Source organism: Oncorhynchus mykiss, unplaced genomic scaffold, assembly GCF_013265735.2.
Source record: "Oncorhynchus mykiss isolate Arlee unplaced genomic scaffold, USDA_OmykA_1.1 un_scaffold_419, whole genome shotgun sequence".
NCBI classification, from domain to species: Eukaryota; Metazoa; Chordata; class Actinopteri; order Salmoniformes; family Salmonidae; genus Oncorhynchus; species Oncorhynchus mykiss.
Window position 1 is genome coordinate 2,501 of NW_023493866.1, and position 13,562 is coordinate 16,062.

General features: G+C 46.1%; 38 non-coding genes and 6 pseudogenes across 38 annotated transcripts; all 44 read right to left on the reverse strand.

Annotated features, from left to right (window-relative positions):
• Nucleotides 1–95, reverse strand: part of LOC118956397 — a 118-nt pseudogene extending 23 nt beyond the window's left edge.
• A 258-nt stretch (nt 96–353) lies between these two features.
• Nucleotides 354–472, reverse strand: LOC118956360. Its single transcript, XR_005045942.1, has one exon. It is a non-coding gene; the product is annotated as a 5S ribosomal RNA (ribosomal RNA).
• Nucleotides 473–649: 177 nt separating this feature from the next.
• Nucleotides 650–768, reverse strand: LOC118956433. The gene has a single exon (XR_005045983.1). It is a non-coding gene; the product is annotated as a 5S ribosomal RNA (ribosomal RNA).
• A 177-nt stretch (nt 769–945) lies between these two features.
• LOC118956444 lies at nt 946–1,064 on the reverse strand. The gene has a single exon (XR_005045994.1). It is a non-coding gene; the product is annotated as a 5S ribosomal RNA (ribosomal RNA).
• Nucleotides 1,065–1,241: 177 nt separating this feature from the next.
• On the reverse strand, nt 1,242–1,360 carry LOC118956143. The gene has a single exon (XR_005045722.1). It is a non-coding gene; the product is annotated as a 5S ribosomal RNA (ribosomal RNA).
• Nucleotides 1,361–1,537: 177 nt separating this feature from the next.
• Nucleotides 1,538–1,656, reverse strand: LOC118956154. The gene has a single exon (XR_005045734.1). It is a non-coding gene; the product is annotated as a 5S ribosomal RNA (ribosomal RNA).
• A 177-nt stretch (nt 1,657–1,833) lies between these two features.
• LOC118956165 lies at nt 1,834–1,952 on the reverse strand. Its single transcript, XR_005045746.1, has one exon. It is a non-coding gene; the product is annotated as a 5S ribosomal RNA (ribosomal RNA).
• Nucleotides 1,953–2,128: 176 nt separating this feature from the next.
• Nucleotides 2,129–2,247, reverse strand: LOC118956176. Its single transcript, XR_005045757.1, has one exon. It is a non-coding gene; the product is annotated as a 5S ribosomal RNA (ribosomal RNA).
• A 259-nt stretch (nt 2,248–2,506) lies between these two features.
• LOC118956187 lies at nt 2,507–2,625 on the reverse strand. Its single transcript, XR_005045768.1, has one exon. It is a non-coding gene; the product is annotated as a 5S ribosomal RNA (ribosomal RNA).
• A 177-nt stretch (nt 2,626–2,802) lies between these two features.
• On the reverse strand, nt 2,803–2,921 carry LOC118956198. The gene has a single exon (XR_005045781.1). It is a non-coding gene; the product is annotated as a 5S ribosomal RNA (ribosomal RNA).
• Nucleotides 2,922–3,098: 177 nt separating this feature from the next.
• Nucleotides 3,099–3,217, reverse strand: LOC118956209. The gene has a single exon (XR_005045792.1). It is a non-coding gene; the product is annotated as a 5S ribosomal RNA (ribosomal RNA).
• Nucleotides 3,218–3,394: 177 nt separating this feature from the next.
• On the reverse strand, nt 3,395–3,513 carry LOC118956221. Its single transcript, XR_005045803.1, has one exon. It is a non-coding gene; the product is annotated as a 5S ribosomal RNA (ribosomal RNA).
• A 175-nt stretch (nt 3,514–3,688) lies between these two features.
• On the reverse strand, nt 3,689–3,810 carry LOC118956405 (annotated as a pseudogene).
• Nucleotides 3,811–3,987: 177 nt separating this feature from the next.
• LOC118956232 lies at nt 3,988–4,106 on the reverse strand. The gene has a single exon (XR_005045814.1). It is a non-coding gene; the product is annotated as a 5S ribosomal RNA (ribosomal RNA).
• A 177-nt stretch (nt 4,107–4,283) lies between these two features.
• Nucleotides 4,284–4,402, reverse strand: LOC118956243. The gene has a single exon (XR_005045825.1). It is a non-coding gene; the product is annotated as a 5S ribosomal RNA (ribosomal RNA).
• A 257-nt stretch (nt 4,403–4,659) lies between these two features.
• On the reverse strand, nt 4,660–4,778 carry LOC118956255. Its single transcript, XR_005045837.1, has one exon. It is a non-coding gene; the product is annotated as a 5S ribosomal RNA (ribosomal RNA).
• A 177-nt stretch (nt 4,779–4,955) lies between these two features.
• Nucleotides 4,956–5,074, reverse strand: LOC118956266. The gene has a single exon (XR_005045848.1). It is a non-coding gene; the product is annotated as a 5S ribosomal RNA (ribosomal RNA).
• Nucleotides 5,075–5,251: 177 nt separating this feature from the next.
• LOC118956398 lies at nt 5,252–5,369 on the reverse strand (annotated as a pseudogene).
• Nucleotides 5,370–5,546: 177 nt separating this feature from the next.
• On the reverse strand, nt 5,547–5,665 carry LOC118956277. Its single transcript, XR_005045859.1, has one exon. It is a non-coding gene; the product is annotated as a 5S ribosomal RNA (ribosomal RNA).
• A 176-nt stretch (nt 5,666–5,841) lies between these two features.
• Nucleotides 5,842–5,960, reverse strand: LOC118956288. The gene has a single exon (XR_005045870.1). It is a non-coding gene; the product is annotated as a 5S ribosomal RNA (ribosomal RNA).
• A 177-nt stretch (nt 5,961–6,137) lies between these two features.
• Nucleotides 6,138–6,256, reverse strand: LOC118956299. The gene has a single exon (XR_005045881.1). It is a non-coding gene; the product is annotated as a 5S ribosomal RNA (ribosomal RNA).
• A 177-nt stretch (nt 6,257–6,433) lies between these two features.
• Nucleotides 6,434–6,552, reverse strand: LOC118956310. Its single transcript, XR_005045892.1, has one exon. It is a non-coding gene; the product is annotated as a 5S ribosomal RNA (ribosomal RNA).
• A 177-nt stretch (nt 6,553–6,729) lies between these two features.
• On the reverse strand, nt 6,730–6,848 carry LOC118956321. The gene has a single exon (XR_005045903.1). It is a non-coding gene; the product is annotated as a 5S ribosomal RNA (ribosomal RNA).
• A 177-nt stretch (nt 6,849–7,025) lies between these two features.
• Nucleotides 7,026–7,144, reverse strand: LOC118956332. Its single transcript, XR_005045914.1, has one exon. It is a non-coding gene; the product is annotated as a 5S ribosomal RNA (ribosomal RNA).
• Nucleotides 7,145–7,321: 177 nt separating this feature from the next.
• LOC118956343 lies at nt 7,322–7,440 on the reverse strand. The gene has a single exon (XR_005045925.1). It is a non-coding gene; the product is annotated as a 5S ribosomal RNA (ribosomal RNA).
• A 177-nt stretch (nt 7,441–7,617) lies between these two features.
• On the reverse strand, nt 7,618–7,736 carry LOC118956354. Its single transcript, XR_005045936.1, has one exon. It is a non-coding gene; the product is annotated as a 5S ribosomal RNA (ribosomal RNA).
• A 177-nt stretch (nt 7,737–7,913) lies between these two features.
• LOC118956366 lies at nt 7,914–8,032 on the reverse strand. The gene has a single exon (XR_005045948.1). It is a non-coding gene; the product is annotated as a 5S ribosomal RNA (ribosomal RNA).
• Nucleotides 8,033–8,289: 257 nt separating this feature from the next.
• LOC118956424 lies at nt 8,290–8,403 on the reverse strand (annotated as a pseudogene).
• Nucleotides 8,404–8,658: 255 nt separating this feature from the next.
• Nucleotides 8,659–8,777, reverse strand: LOC118956377. Its single transcript, XR_005045959.1, has one exon. It is a non-coding gene; the product is annotated as a 5S ribosomal RNA (ribosomal RNA).
• Nucleotides 8,778–8,953: 176 nt separating this feature from the next.
• LOC118956388 lies at nt 8,954–9,072 on the reverse strand. The gene has a single exon (XR_005045970.1). It is a non-coding gene; the product is annotated as a 5S ribosomal RNA (ribosomal RNA).
• Nucleotides 9,073–9,248: 176 nt separating this feature from the next.
• LOC118956399 lies at nt 9,249–9,367 on the reverse strand. Its single transcript, XR_005045975.1, has one exon. It is a non-coding gene; the product is annotated as a 5S ribosomal RNA (ribosomal RNA).
• Nucleotides 9,368–9,624: 257 nt separating this feature from the next.
• Nucleotides 9,625–9,742, reverse strand: LOC118956392. Its single transcript, XR_005045974.1, has one exon. It is a non-coding gene; the product is annotated as a 5S ribosomal RNA (ribosomal RNA).
• A 177-nt stretch (nt 9,743–9,919) lies between these two features.
• On the reverse strand, nt 9,920–10,038 carry LOC118956410. Its single transcript, XR_005045976.1, has one exon. It is a non-coding gene; the product is annotated as a 5S ribosomal RNA (ribosomal RNA).
• Nucleotides 10,039–10,215: 177 nt separating this feature from the next.
• LOC118956421 lies at nt 10,216–10,334 on the reverse strand. Its single transcript, XR_005045977.1, has one exon. It is a non-coding gene; the product is annotated as a 5S ribosomal RNA (ribosomal RNA).
• Nucleotides 10,335–10,509: 175 nt separating this feature from the next.
• Nucleotides 10,510–10,628, reverse strand: LOC118956406 (annotated as a pseudogene).
• A 258-nt stretch (nt 10,629–10,886) lies between these two features.
• On the reverse strand, nt 10,887–11,005 carry LOC118956429. Its single transcript, XR_005045978.1, has one exon. It is a non-coding gene; the product is annotated as a 5S ribosomal RNA (ribosomal RNA).
• A 176-nt stretch (nt 11,006–11,181) lies between these two features.
• LOC118956430 lies at nt 11,182–11,300 on the reverse strand. The gene has a single exon (XR_005045979.1). It is a non-coding gene; the product is annotated as a 5S ribosomal RNA (ribosomal RNA).
• A 177-nt stretch (nt 11,301–11,477) lies between these two features.
• Nucleotides 11,478–11,596, reverse strand: LOC118956431. The gene has a single exon (XR_005045981.1). It is a non-coding gene; the product is annotated as a 5S ribosomal RNA (ribosomal RNA).
• Nucleotides 11,597–11,854: 258 nt separating this feature from the next.
• LOC118956432 lies at nt 11,855–11,973 on the reverse strand. The gene has a single exon (XR_005045982.1). It is a non-coding gene; the product is annotated as a 5S ribosomal RNA (ribosomal RNA).
• A 177-nt stretch (nt 11,974–12,150) lies between these two features.
• LOC118956434 lies at nt 12,151–12,269 on the reverse strand. Its single transcript, XR_005045984.1, has one exon. It is a non-coding gene; the product is annotated as a 5S ribosomal RNA (ribosomal RNA).
• Nucleotides 12,270–12,445: 176 nt separating this feature from the next.
• Nucleotides 12,446–12,565, reverse strand: LOC118956409 (annotated as a pseudogene).
• A 257-nt stretch (nt 12,566–12,822) lies between these two features.
• Nucleotides 12,823–12,941, reverse strand: LOC118956435. Its single transcript, XR_005045985.1, has one exon. It is a non-coding gene; the product is annotated as a 5S ribosomal RNA (ribosomal RNA).
• Nucleotides 12,942–13,118: 177 nt separating this feature from the next.
• Nucleotides 13,119–13,237, reverse strand: LOC118956436. Its single transcript, XR_005045986.1, has one exon. It is a non-coding gene; the product is annotated as a 5S ribosomal RNA (ribosomal RNA).
• Nucleotides 13,238–13,413: 176 nt separating this feature from the next.
• LOC118956437 lies at nt 13,414–13,532 on the reverse strand. The gene has a single exon (XR_005045987.1). It is a non-coding gene; the product is annotated as a 5S ribosomal RNA (ribosomal RNA).
• Nucleotides 13,533–13,562: the final 30 nt, after the last annotated feature.

Here is a 13,562-nt window from a genome sequence, read left to right on the forward strand (position 1 = left end):
AGGCGGTCTCCCATCCAAGTACTAACCAGGCCCGACCCTGCTTAGCTTCCGAGATCGGACGAGATCAGGCGTACTCAGGCCGTGTGGCCGTAAGCGAGAAACTATCTCTTGGTGCACCATGTAAAGTCAAAGTGAGCCTGATTAACAGCTGTTGCATTTCCACCATTTAGATAAGCATCTTTGTGTCACTCAAAAAGTGGAAGAAATTGCATATACTGTAGCCATAATTTGTAGCACAGATTGTTGGATGAAATACAAACTAACCTTGCTTACTTATTTCAAAGCGAGGGCACATATTTCAGCCTTGTGGGAAAAACGGACAAAGAGTTGAAATTCCACAAGGCAGTGACAAAAGCTTACAGCACCTGGTATTCCCAGGCGGTCTCCCATCCAAGTACTAACCAGGCCCGACCCTGCTTAGCTTCCGAGATCGGACGAGATCAGGCGTACTCAGGCCGGTGTGGCCGTAAGCGAAAGGCAATCTCAAAAAGTGGATGAAATTGCATATACTGTAGCCATAATTTGTAGCACAGATTGTTGGATGAAATACAAACTAACCTTGCTTACTTATTTCAAAGCGAGGGCACATATTTCAGCCTTGTGGGAAAAAACGGACAAAGAGTTGAAATTCCACAAGGCAGTGACAAAAAGCTTACAGCACCTGGTATTCCCAGGCGGTCTCCCATCCAAGTACTAACCAGGCCCGACCCTGCTTAGCTTCCGAGATCGGACGAGATCAGGCGTACTCAGGCCGGTGTGGCCGTAAGCGAAAGGCAATCTCAAAAAGTGGATGAAATTGCATATACTGTAGCCATAATTTGTAGCACAGATTGTTGGATGAAATACAAACTAACCTTGCTTACTTATTTCAAAGCGAGGGCACATATTTCAGCCTTGTGGGAAAAAACGGACAAAGAGTTGAAATTCCACAAGGCAGTGACAAAAAGCTTACAGCACCTGGTATTCCCAGGCGGTCTCCCATCCAAGTACTAACCAGGCCCGACCCTGCTTAGCTTCCGAGATCGGACGAGATCAGGCGTACTCAGGCCGGTGTGGCCGTAAGCGAAAGGCAATCTCAAAAAGTGGATGAAATTGCATATACTGTAGCCATAATTTGTAGCACAGATTGTTGGATGAAATACAAACTAACCTTGCTTACTTATTTCAAAGCGAGGGCACATATTTCAGCCTTGTGGGAAAAAACGGACAAAGAGTTGAAATTCCACAAGGCAGTGACAAAAAGCTTACAGCACCTGGTATTCCCAGGCGGTCTCCCATCCAAGTACTAACCAGGCCCGACCCTGCTTAGCTTCCGAGATCGGACGAGATCAGGCGTACTCAGGCCGGTGTGGCCGTAAGCGAAAGGCAATCTCAAAAAGTGGATGAAATTGCATATACTGTAGCCATAATTTGTAGCACAGATTGTTGGATGAAATACAAACTAACCTTGCTTACTTATTTCAAAGCGAGGGCACATATTTCAGCCTTGTGGGAAAAAACGGACAAAGAGTTGAAATTCCACAAGGCAGTGACAAAAAGCTTACAGCACCTGGTATTCCCAGGCGGTCTCCCATCCAAGTACTAACCAGGCCCGACCCTGCTTAGCTTCCGAGATCGGACGAGATCAGGCGTACTCAGGCCGGTGTGGCCGTAAGCGAAAGGCAATCTCAAAAAGTGGATGAAATTGCATATACTGTAGCCATAATTTGTAGCACAGATTGTTGGATGAAATACAAACTAACCTTGCTTACTTATTTCAAAGCGAGGGCACATATTTCAGCCTTGTGGGAAAAAACGGACAAAGAGTTGAAATTCCACAAGGCAGTGACAAAAAGCTTACAGCACCTGGTATTCCCAGGCGGTCTCCCATCCAAGTACTAACCAGGCCCGACCCTGCTTAGCTTCCGAGATCGGACGAGATCAGGCGTACTCAGGCCGGTGTGGCCGTAAGCGAAAGGCAATCTCAAAAAGTGGATGAAATTGCATATACTGTAGCCATAATTTGTAGCACAGATTGTTGGATGAAATACAAACTAACCTTGCTTACTTATTTCAAAGCGAGGGCACATATTTCAGCCTTGTGGGAAAAACGGACAAAGAGTTGAAATTCCACAAGGCAGTGACAAAAAGCTTACAGCACCTGGTATTCCCAGGCGGTCTCCCATCCAAGTACTAACCAGGCCCGACCCTGCTTAGCTTCCGAGATCGGACGAGATCAGGCGTACTCAGGCCGGTGTGGCCGTAAGCGAGAAACTATCTCTTGGTGCACCATGTAAAGTCAAAGTGAGCCTGATTAACAGCTGTTGCATTTCACCATTTAGATAAGCATCTTTGTGTCACTCAAAAAGTGGAAGAAATTGCATATACTGTAGCCATAATTTGTAGCACAGATTGTTGGATGAAATACAAACTAACCTTGCTTACTTATTTCAAAGCGAGGGCACATATTTCAGCCTTGTGGGAAAAAACGGACAAAGAGTTGAAATTCCACAAGGCAGTGACAAAAAGCTTACAGCACCTGGTATTCCCAGGCGGTCTCCCATCCAAGTACTAACCAGGCCCGACCCTGCTTAGCTTCCGAGATCGGACGAGATCAGGCGTACTCAGGCCGGTGTGGCCGTAAGCGAAAGGCAATCTCAAAAAGTGGATGAAATTGCATATACTGTAGCCATAATTTGTAGCACAGATTGTTGGATGAAATACAAACTAACCTTGCTTACTTATTTCAAAGCGAGGGCACATATTTCAGCCTTGTGGGAAAAAACGGACAAAGAGTTGAAATTCCACAAGGCAGTGACAAAAAGCTTACAGCACCTGGTATTCCCAGGCGGTCTCCCATCCAAGTACTAACCAGGCCCGACCCTGCTTAGCTTCCGAGATCGGACGAGATCAGGCGTACTCAGGCCGGTGTGGCCGTAAGCGAAAGGCAATCTCAAAAAGTGGATGAAATTGCATATACTGTAGCCATAATTTGTAGCACAGATTGTTGGATGAAATACAAACTAACCTTGCTTACTTATTTCAAAGCGAGGGCACATATTTCAGCCTTGTGGGAAAAAACGGACAAAGAGTTGAAATTCCACAAGGCAGTGACAAAAAGCTTACAGCACCTGGTATTCCCAGGCGGTCTCCCATCCAAGTACTAACCAGGCCCGACCCTGCTTAGCTTCCGAGATCGGACGAGATCAGGCGTACTCAGGCCGGTGTGGCCGTAAGCGAAAGGCAATCTCAAAAAGTGGATGAAATTGCATATACTGTAGCCATAATTTGTAGCACAGATTGTTGGATGAAATACAAACTAACCTTGCTTACTTATTTCAAAGCGAGGGCACATATTTCAGCCTTGTGGGAAAAAACGGACAAAGAGTTGAAATTCCACAAGGCAGTGACAAAAAGCTTACAGCACCTGGTATTCCCAGGCGGTCTCCCATCCAAGTACTAACCAGGCCCGACCCTGCTTAGCTTCCGAGATCGGACGAGATCAGGCGTACTCAGGCCGGTGTGGCCGTAAGCGAAAGCAATCTCAAAAAGTGGATGAAATTGCATATACTGTAGCCATAATTTGTAGCACAGATTGTTGGATGAAATACAAACTAACCTTGCTTACTTATTTCAAAGCGAGGGCACATATTTCAGCCTTGTGGGAAAAACGGACAAAGAGTTGAAATTCCACAAGGCAGTGACAAAAAGCTTACAGCACCTGGTATTCCCAGGCGGTCTCCCTCCATCCAAGTACTAACCAGGCCCGACCCTGCTTAGCTTCCGAGATCGGACGAGATCAGGCGTACTCAGGCCGGTGTGGCCGTAAGCGAAAGGCAATCTCAAAAAGTGGATGAAATTGCATATACTGTAGCCATAATTTGTAGCACAGATTGTTGGATGAAATACAAACTAACCTTGCTTACTTATTTCAAAGCGAGGGCACATATTTCAGCCTTGTGGGAAAAAACGGACAAAGAGTTGAAATTCCACAAGGCAGTGACAAAAAGCTTACAGCACCTGGTATTCCCAGGCGGTCTCCCATCCAAGTACTAACCAGGCCCGACCCTGCTTAGCTTCCGAGATCGGACGAGATCAGGCGTACTCAGGCCGGTGTGGCCGTAAGCGAAAGGCAATCTCAAAAAGTGGATGAAATTGCATATACTGTAGCCATAATTTGTAGCACAGATTGTTGGATGAAATACAAACTAACCTTGCTTACTTATTTCAAAGCGAGGGCACATATTTCAGCCTTGTGGGAAAAAACGGACAAAGAGTTGAAATTCCACAAGGCAGTGACAAAAAGCTTACAGCACCTGGTATTCCCAGGCGGTCTCCCATCCAAGTACTAACCAGGCCCGACCCTGCTTAGCTTCCGAGATCGGACGAGATCAGGCGTACTCAGGCCGGTGTGGCCGTAAGCGAGAAACTATCTCTTGGTGCACATGTAAAGTCAAAGTGAGCCTGATTAACAGCTGTTGCATTTCCACCATTTAGATAAGCATCTTTGTGTCACTCAAAAGTGGAAGAAATTGCATATACTGTAGCCATAATTTGTAGCACAGATTGTTGGATGAAATACAAACTAACCTTGCTTACTTATTTCAAAGCGAGGGCACATATTTCAGCCTTGTGGGAAAAACGGACAAAGAGTTGAAATTCCACAAGGCAGTGACAAAAAGCTTACAGCACCTGGTATTCCCAGGCGGTCTCCCATCCAAGTACTAACCAGGCCCGACCCTGCTTAGCTTCCGAGATCGGACGAGATCAGGCGTACTCAGGCCGGTGTGGCCGTAAGCGAAAGGCAATCTCTCAAAAGTGGATGAAATTGCATATACTGTAGCCATAATTTGTAGCACAGATTGTTGGATGAAATACAAACTAACCTTGCTTACTTATTTCAAAGCGAGGGCACATATTTCAGCCTTGTGGGAAAAACGGACAAAGAGTTGAAATTCCACAAGGCAGTGACAAAAAGCTTACAGCACCTGGTATTCCCAGGCGGTCTCCCATCCAAGTACTAACCAGGCCCGACCCTGCTTAGCTTCCGAGATCGGACGAGATCAGGCGTACTCAGGCCGGTGTGGCCGTAAGCGAAAGGCAATCTCAAAAAGTGGATGAAATTGCATATACTGTAGCCATAATTTGTAGCACAGATTGTTGGATGAAATACAAACTAACCTTGCTTACTTATTTCAAAGCGAGGGCACATATTTCAGCCTTGTGGGAAAAAACGGACAAAGAGTTGAAATTCCACAAGGCAGTGACAAAAAGCTTACAGCACCTGGTATTCCCAGGCGGTCTCCCATCCAAGTACTAACCAGGCCCGACCCTGCTTAGCTTCCGAGATCGGACGAGATCAGGCGTACTCAGGCCGTGTGGCCGTAAGCGAAAGGCAATCTCAAAAAGTGGATGAAATTGCATATACTGTAGCCATAATTTGTAGCACAGATTGTTGGATGAAATACAAACTAACCTTGCTTACTTATTTCAAAGCGAGGGCACATATTTCAGCCTTGTGGGAAAAAACGGACAAAGAGTTGAAATTCCACAAGGCAGTGACAAAAAGCTTACAGCACCTGGTATTCCCAGGCGGTCTCCCATCCAAGTACTAACCAGGCCCGACCCTGCTTAGCTTCCGAGATCGGACGAGATCAGGCGTACTCAGGCCGGTGTGGCCGTAAGCGAAAGGCATCTCAAAAAGTGGATGAAATTGCATATACTGTAGCCATAATTTGTAGCACAGATTGTTGGATGAAATACAAACTAACCTTGCTTACTTATTTCAAAGCGAGGGCACATATTTCAGCCTTGTGGGAAAAAACGGACAAAGAGTTGAAATTCCACAAGGCAGTGACAAAAAGCTTACAGCACCTGGTATTCCCAGGCGGTCTCCCATCCAAGTACTAACCAGGCCCGACCCTGCTTAGCTTCCGAGATCGGACGAGATCAGGCGTACTCAGGCCGGTGTGGCCGTAAGCGAAAGGCAATCTCAAAAAGTGGATGAAATTGCATATACTGTAGCCATAATTTGTAGCACAGATTGTTGGATGAAATACAAACTAACCTTGCTTACTTATTTCAAAGCGAGGGCACATATTTCAGCCTTGTGGGAAAAAACGGACAAAGAGTTGAAATTCCACAAGGCAGTGACAAAAAGCTTACAGCACCTGGTATTCCCAGGCGGTCTCCCATCCAAGTACTAACCAGGCCCGACCCTGCTTAGCTTCCGAGATCGGACGAGATCAGGCGTACTCAGGCCGGTGTGGCCGTAAGCGAAAGGCAATCTCAAAAAGTGGATGAAATTGCATATACTGTAGCCATAATTTGTAGCACAGATTGTTGGATGAAATACAAACTAACCTTGCTTACTTATTTCAAAGCGAGGGCACATATTTCAGCCTTGTGGGAAAAAACGGACAAAGAGTTGAAATTCCACAAGGCAGTGACAAAAAGCTTACAGCACCTGGTATTCCCAGGCGGTCTCCCATCCAAGTACTAACCAGGCCCGACCCTGCTTAGCTTCCGAGATCGGACGAGATCAGGCGTACTCAGGCCGGTGTGGCCGTAAGCGAAAGGCAATCTCAAAAAGTGGATGAAATTGCATATACTGTAGCCATAATTTGTAGCACAGATTGTTGGATGAAATACAAACTAACCTTGCTTACTTATTTCAAAGCGAGGGCACATATTTCAGCCTTGTGGGAAAAAACGGACAAAGAGTTGAAATTCCACAAGGCAGTGACAAAAAGCTTACAGCACCTGGTATTCCCAGGCGGTCTCCCATCCAAGTACTAACCAGGCCCGACCCTGCTTAGCTTCCGAGATCGGACGAGATCAGGCGTACTCAGGCCGGTGTGGCCGTAAGCGAAAGGCAATCTCAAAAAGTGGATGAAATTGCATATACTGTAGCCATAATTTGTAGCACAGATTGTTGGATGAAATACAAACTAACCTTGCTTACTTATTTCAAAGCGAGGGCACATATTTCAGCCTTGTGGGAAAAAACGGACAAAGAGTTGAAATTCCACAAGGCAGTGACAAAAAGCTTACAGCACCTGGTATTCCCAGGCGGTCTCCCATCCAAGTACTAACCAGGCCCGACCCTGCTTAGCTTCCGAGATCGGACGAGATCAGGCGTACTCAGGCCGGTGTGGCCGTAAGCGAAAGGCAATCTCAAAAAGTGGATGAAATTGCATATACTGTAGCCATAATTTGTAGCACAGATTGTTGGATGAAATACAAACTAACCTTGCTTACTTATTTCAAAGCGAGGGCACATATTTCAGCCTTGTGGGAAAAAACGGACAAAGAGTTGAAATTCCACAAGGCAGTGACAAAAAGCTTACAGCACCTGGTATTCCCAGGCGGTCTCCCATCCAAGTACTAACCAGGCCCGACCCTGCTTAGCTTCCGAGATCGGACGAGATCAGGCGTACTCAGGCCGGTGTGGCCGTAAGCGAAAGGCAATCTCAAAAAGTGGATGAAATTGCATATACTGTAGCCATAATTTGTAGCACAGATTGTTGGATGAAATACAAACTAACCTTGCTTACTTATTTCAAAGCGAGGGCACATATTTCAGCCTTGTGGGAAAAAACGGACAAAGAGTTGAAATTCCACAAGGCAGTGACAAAAAGCTTACAGCACCTGGTATTCCCAGGCGGTCTCCCATCCAAGTACTAACCAGGCCCGACCCTGCTTAGCTTCCGAGATCGGACGAGATCAGGCGTACTCAGGCCGGTGTGGCCGTAAGCGAAAGGCAATCTCAAAAAGTGGATGAAATTGCATATACTGTAGCCATAATTTGTAGCACAGATTGTTGGATGAAATACAAACTAACCTTGCTTACTTATTTCAAAGCGAGGGCACATATTTCAGCCTTGTGGGAAAAAACGGACAAAGAGTTGAAATTCCACAAGGCAGTGACAAAAAGCTTACAGCACCTGGTATTCCCAGGCGGTCTCCCATCCAAGTACTAACCAGGCCCGACCCTGCTTAGCTTCCGAGATCGGACGAGATCAGGCGTACTCAGGCCGGTGTGGCCGTAAGCGAGAAACTATCTCTTGTGCACCATGTAAAGTCAAGTGAGCCTGATTAACAGCTGTTGCATTTCACCATTTAGATAAGCATCTTTGTGTCACTCAAAAAGTGGAAGAAATTGCATATACTGTAGCCATAATTTGTAGCACAGATTGTTGGATGAAATACAAACTAACCTTGCTTACTTATTTCAAAGCGAGGGCACATATTTCAGCCTTGTGGGAAAAAACGGACAAAGAGTTGAAATTCCACAAGGCAGTGACAAAAAGCTTACAGCACCTGGTATTCCCAGGCGGTCTCCCATCCAAGTACTAACCAGGCCCGACCCTGCTTAGCTTCCGAGATCGGACGAGATCAGGCGTACTCGGCCGGTCCGTAAGCGAGAAACTATCTCTTGTGCACCATGTAAAGTCAAAGTGCCTGATTAACAGCTGTTGCATTTCCACCATTTAGATAAGCATCTTTGTGTCACTCAAAAGTGGAAGAAATTGCATATACTGTAGCCATAATTTGTAGCACAGATTGTTGGATGAAATACAAACTAACCTTGCTTACTTATTTCAAAGCGAGGGCACATATTTCAGCCTTGTGGGAAAAACGGACAAAGAGTTGAAATTCCACAAGGCAGTGACAAAAAGCTTACAGCACCTGGTATTCCCAGGCGGTCTCCCATCCAAGTACTAACCAGGCCCGACCCTGCTTAGCTTCCGAGATCGGACGAGATCAGGCGTACTCAGGCCGGTGTGGCCGTAAGCGAAAGGCAATCTCAAAAGTGGATGAAATTGCATATACTGTAGCCATAATTTGTAGCACAGATTGTTGGATGAAATACAAACTAACCTTGCTTACTTATTTCAAAGCGAGGGCACATATTTCAGCCTTGTGGGAAAAAACGGACAAAGAGTTGAAATTCCACAAGGCAGTGACAAAAAGCTTACAGCACCTGGTATTCCCAGGCGGTCTCCCATCCAAGTACTAACCAGGCCCGACCCTGCTTAGCTTCCGAGATCGGACGAGATCAGGCGTACTCAGGCCGGTGTGGCCGTAAGCGAAAGGCAATCTCAAAAGTGGATGAAATTGCATATACTGTAGCCATAATTTGTAGCACAGATTGTTGGATGAAATACAAACTAACCTTGCTTACTTATTTCAAAGCGAGGGCACATATTTCAGCCTTGTGGGAAAAAACGGACAAAGAGTTGAAATTCCACAAGGCAGTGACAAAAAGCTTACAGCACCTGGTATTCCCAGGCGGTCTCCCATCCAAGTACTAACCAGGCCCGACCCTGCTTAGCTTCCGAGATCGGACGAGATCAGGCGTACTCAGGCCGGTGTGGCCGTAAGCGAGAAACTATCTCTTGGTGCACCATGTAAAGTCAAAGTGAGCCTGATTAACAGCTGTTGCATTTCCACCATTTAGATAAGCATCTTGTGTCACTCAAAAAGTGGAGAAATTGCATATACTGTAGCCATAATTTGTAGCACAGATTGTTGGATGAAATACAAACTAACCTTGCTTACTTATTTCAAAGCGAGGGCACATATTTCAGCCTTGTGGGAAAAAACGGACAAAGAGTTGAAATTCCACAAGGCAGTGACAAAAGCTTACAGCACCTGGTATTCCCAGGCGGTCTCCCATCCAAGTACTAACCAGGCCCGACCCTGCTTAGCTTCCGAGATCGGACGAGATCAGGCGTACTCAGGCCGGTGGGCCGTAAGCGAAAGGCAATCTCAAAAAGTGGATGAAATTGCATATACTGTAGCCATAATTTGTAGCACAGATTGTTGGATGAAATACAAACTAACCTTGCTTACTTATTTCAAAGCGAGGGCACATATTTCAGCCTTGTGGGAAAAAACGGACAAAGAGTTGAAATTCCACAAGGCAGTGACAAAAAGCTTACAGCACCTGGTATTCCCAGGCGGTCTCCCATCCAAGTACTAACCAGGCCCGACCCTGCTTAGCTTCCGAGATCGGACGAGATCAGGCGTACTCAGGCCGGTGTGGCCGTAAGCGAAAGGCAATCTCAAAAAGTGGATGAAATTGCATATACTGTAGCCATAATTTGTAGCACAGATTGTTGGATGAAATACAAACTAACCTTGCTTACTTATTTCAAAGCGAGGGCACATATTTCAGCCTTGTGGGAAAAAACGGACAAAGAGTTGAAATTCCACAAGGCAGTGACAAAAAGCTTACAGCACCTGGTATTCCCAGGCGGTCTCCCATCCAAGTACTAACCAGGCCCGACCCTGCTTAGCTTCCGAGATCGGACGAGATCAGGCGTACTCAGGCCGGTGTGGCCGTAAGCGAAAGGCAATCTCAAAAGTGGATGAAATTGCATATACTGTAGCCATAATTTGTAGCACAGATTGTTGGATGAAATACAAACTAACCTTGCTTACTTATTTCAAAGCGAGGGCACATATTTCAGCCTTGTGGGAAAAACGGACAAAGAGTTGAAATTCCACAAGGCAGTGACAAAAAGCTTACAGCACCTGGTATTCCCAGGCGGTCCTCCCATCCAGTACTAACCAGGCCCGACCCTGCTTAGCTTCCGAGATCGGACGAGATCAGGCGTACTCAGGCCGGTGTGGCCGTAAGCGAGAACTATCTCTTGGTGCACCATGTAAAGTCAAAGTGAGCCTGATTAACAGCTGTTGCATTTCCACCATTTAGATAAGCATCTTTGTGTCACTCAAAAGTGGAAGAAATTGCATATACTGTAGCCATAATTTGTAGCACAGATTGTTGGATGAAATACAAACTAACCTTGCTTACTTATTTCAAAGCGAGGGCACATATTTCAGCCTTGTGGGAAAAAACGGACAAAGAGTTGAAATTCCACAAGGCAGTGACAAAAAGCTTACAGCACCTGGTATTCCCAGGCGGTCTCCCATCCAAGTACTAACCAGGCCCGACCCTGCTTAGCTTCCGAGATCGGACGAGATCAGGCGTACTCAGGCCGGTGTGGCCGTAAGCGAAAGGCAATCTCAAAAGTGGATGAAATTGCATATACTGTAGCCATAATTTGTAGCACAGATTGTTGGATGAAATACAAACTAACCTTGCTTACTTATTTCAAAGCGAGGGCACATATTTCAGCCTTGTGGGAAAAAACGGACAAAGAGTTGAAATTCCACAAGGCAGTGACAAAAAGCTTACAGCACCTGGTATTCCCAGGCGGTCTCCCATCCAAGTACTAACCAGGCCCGACCCTGCTTAGCTTCCGAGATCGGACGAGATCAGGCGTACTCAGGCCGGTGTGGCCGTAAGCGAAAGGCAATCTCAAAAAGTGGATGAAATTGCATATACTGTAGCCATAATTTGTAGCACAGATTGTTGGATGAAATACAAACTAACCTTGCTTACTTATTTCAAAGCGAGGGCACATATTTCAGCCTTGTGGGAAAAAACGGACAAAGAGTTGAAATTCCACAAGGCAGTGACAAAAAGCTTACAGCACCTGGTATTCCCAGGCGGTCTCCCATCCAAGTACTAACCAGGCCCGACCCTGCTTAGCTTCCGAGATCGGACGAGATCAGGCGTACTCAGGCCGGTGTGGCCGTAAGCGAGAAACTATCTCTTGGTGCACCATGTAAAGTCAAAGTGAGCCTGATTAACAGCTGTTGCATTTCCACCATTTAGATAAGCATCTTTGTGTCACTCAAAAGTGGAAGAAATTGCATATACTGTAGCCATAATTTGTAGCACAGATTGTTGGATGAAATACAAACTAACCTTGCTTACTTATTTCAAAGCGAGGGCACATATTTCAGCCTTGTGGGAAAAACGGACAAAGAGTTGAAATTCCACAAGGCAGTGACAAAAAGCTTACAGCACCTGGTATTCCCAGGCGGTCTCCCATCCAAGTACTAACCAGGCCCGACCCTGCTTAGCTTCCGAGATCGGACGAGATCAGGCGTACTCAGGCCGGTGTGGCCGTAAGCGAAAGGCAATCTCAAAAAGTGGATGAAATTGCATATACTGTAGCCATAATTTGTAGCACAGATTGTTGGATGAAATACAAACTAACCTTGCTTACTTATTTCAAAGCGAGGGCACATATTTCAGCCTTGTGGGAAAAAACGGACAAAGAGTTGAAATTCCACAAGGCAGTGACAAAAAGCTTACAGCACCTGGTATTCCCAGGCGGTCTCCCATCCAAGTACTAACCAGGCCCGACCCTGCTTAGCTTCCGAGATCGGACGAGATCAGGCGTACTCAGGCCGGTGTGGCCGTAAGCGAAAGGCAATCTCAAAAGTGGATGAAATTGCATATACTGTAGCCATAATTTGTAGCACAGATTGTTGGATGAAATACAAACTAACCTTGCTTACTTATTTCAAAGCGAGGGCACATATTTCAGCCTTGTGGGAAAAAACGGACAAAGAGTTGAAATTCCACAAGGCAGTGACAAAAAGCTTACAGCACCTGGTATTCCCAGGCGTCTCTCCCATCCAAGTACTAACCAGGCCCGACCCTGCTTAGCTTCCGAGATCGGACGAGATCAGGCGTACTCAGGCCGGTGTGGCCGTAAGCGAGAACTATCTCTTGGTGCACTATGTAAAGTCAAAGTGAGCCTGATTAACAGCTGTTGCATTTCCACCATTTAGATAAGCATCTTTGTGTCACTCAAAAGTGGAAGAAATTGCATATACTGTAGCCATAATTTGTAGCACAGATTGTTGGATGAAATACAAACTAACCTTGCTTACTTATTTCAAAGCGAGGGCACATATTTCAGCCTTGTGGGAAAAACGGACAAAGAGTTGAAATTCCACAAGGCAGTGACAAAAAGCTTACAGCACCTGGTATTCCCAGGCGGTCTCCCATCCAAGTACTAACCAGGCCCGACCCTGCTTAGCTTCCGAGATCGGACGAGATCAGGCGTACTCAGGCCGGTGTGGCCGTAAGCGAAAGGCAATCTCAAAAAGTGGATGAAATTGCATATACTGTAGCCATAATTTGTAGCACAGATTGTTGGATGAAATACAAACTAACCTTGCTTACTTATTTCAAAGCGAGGGCACATATTTCAGCCTTGTGGGAAAAAACGGACAAAGAGTTGAAATTCCACAAGGCAGTGACAAAAAGCTTACAGCACCTGGTATTCCCAGGCGGTCTCCCATCCAAGTACTAACCAGGCCCGACCCTGCTTAGCTTCCGAGATCGGACGAGATCAGGCGTACTCAGGCCGGTGTGGCCGTAAGCGAAAGGCAATCTCAAAAAGTGGATGAAATTGCATATACTGTAGCCATAATTTGTAGCACAGATTGTTGGATGAAATACAAACTAACCTTGCTTACTTATTTCAAAGCGAGGGCACATATTTCAGCCTTGTGGGAAAAACGGACAAAGAGTTGAAATTCCACAAGGCAGTGACAAAAAGCTTACAGCACCTGGTATTCCCAGGCGGTCTCCCATCCAAGTACTAACCAGGCCCGACCCTGCTTAGCTTCCGAGATCGGACGAGATCAGGCGTACTCAGGCCGGTGTGGCCGTAAGCGAAAGGCAATCTCAAAAAGTGGATGAAATT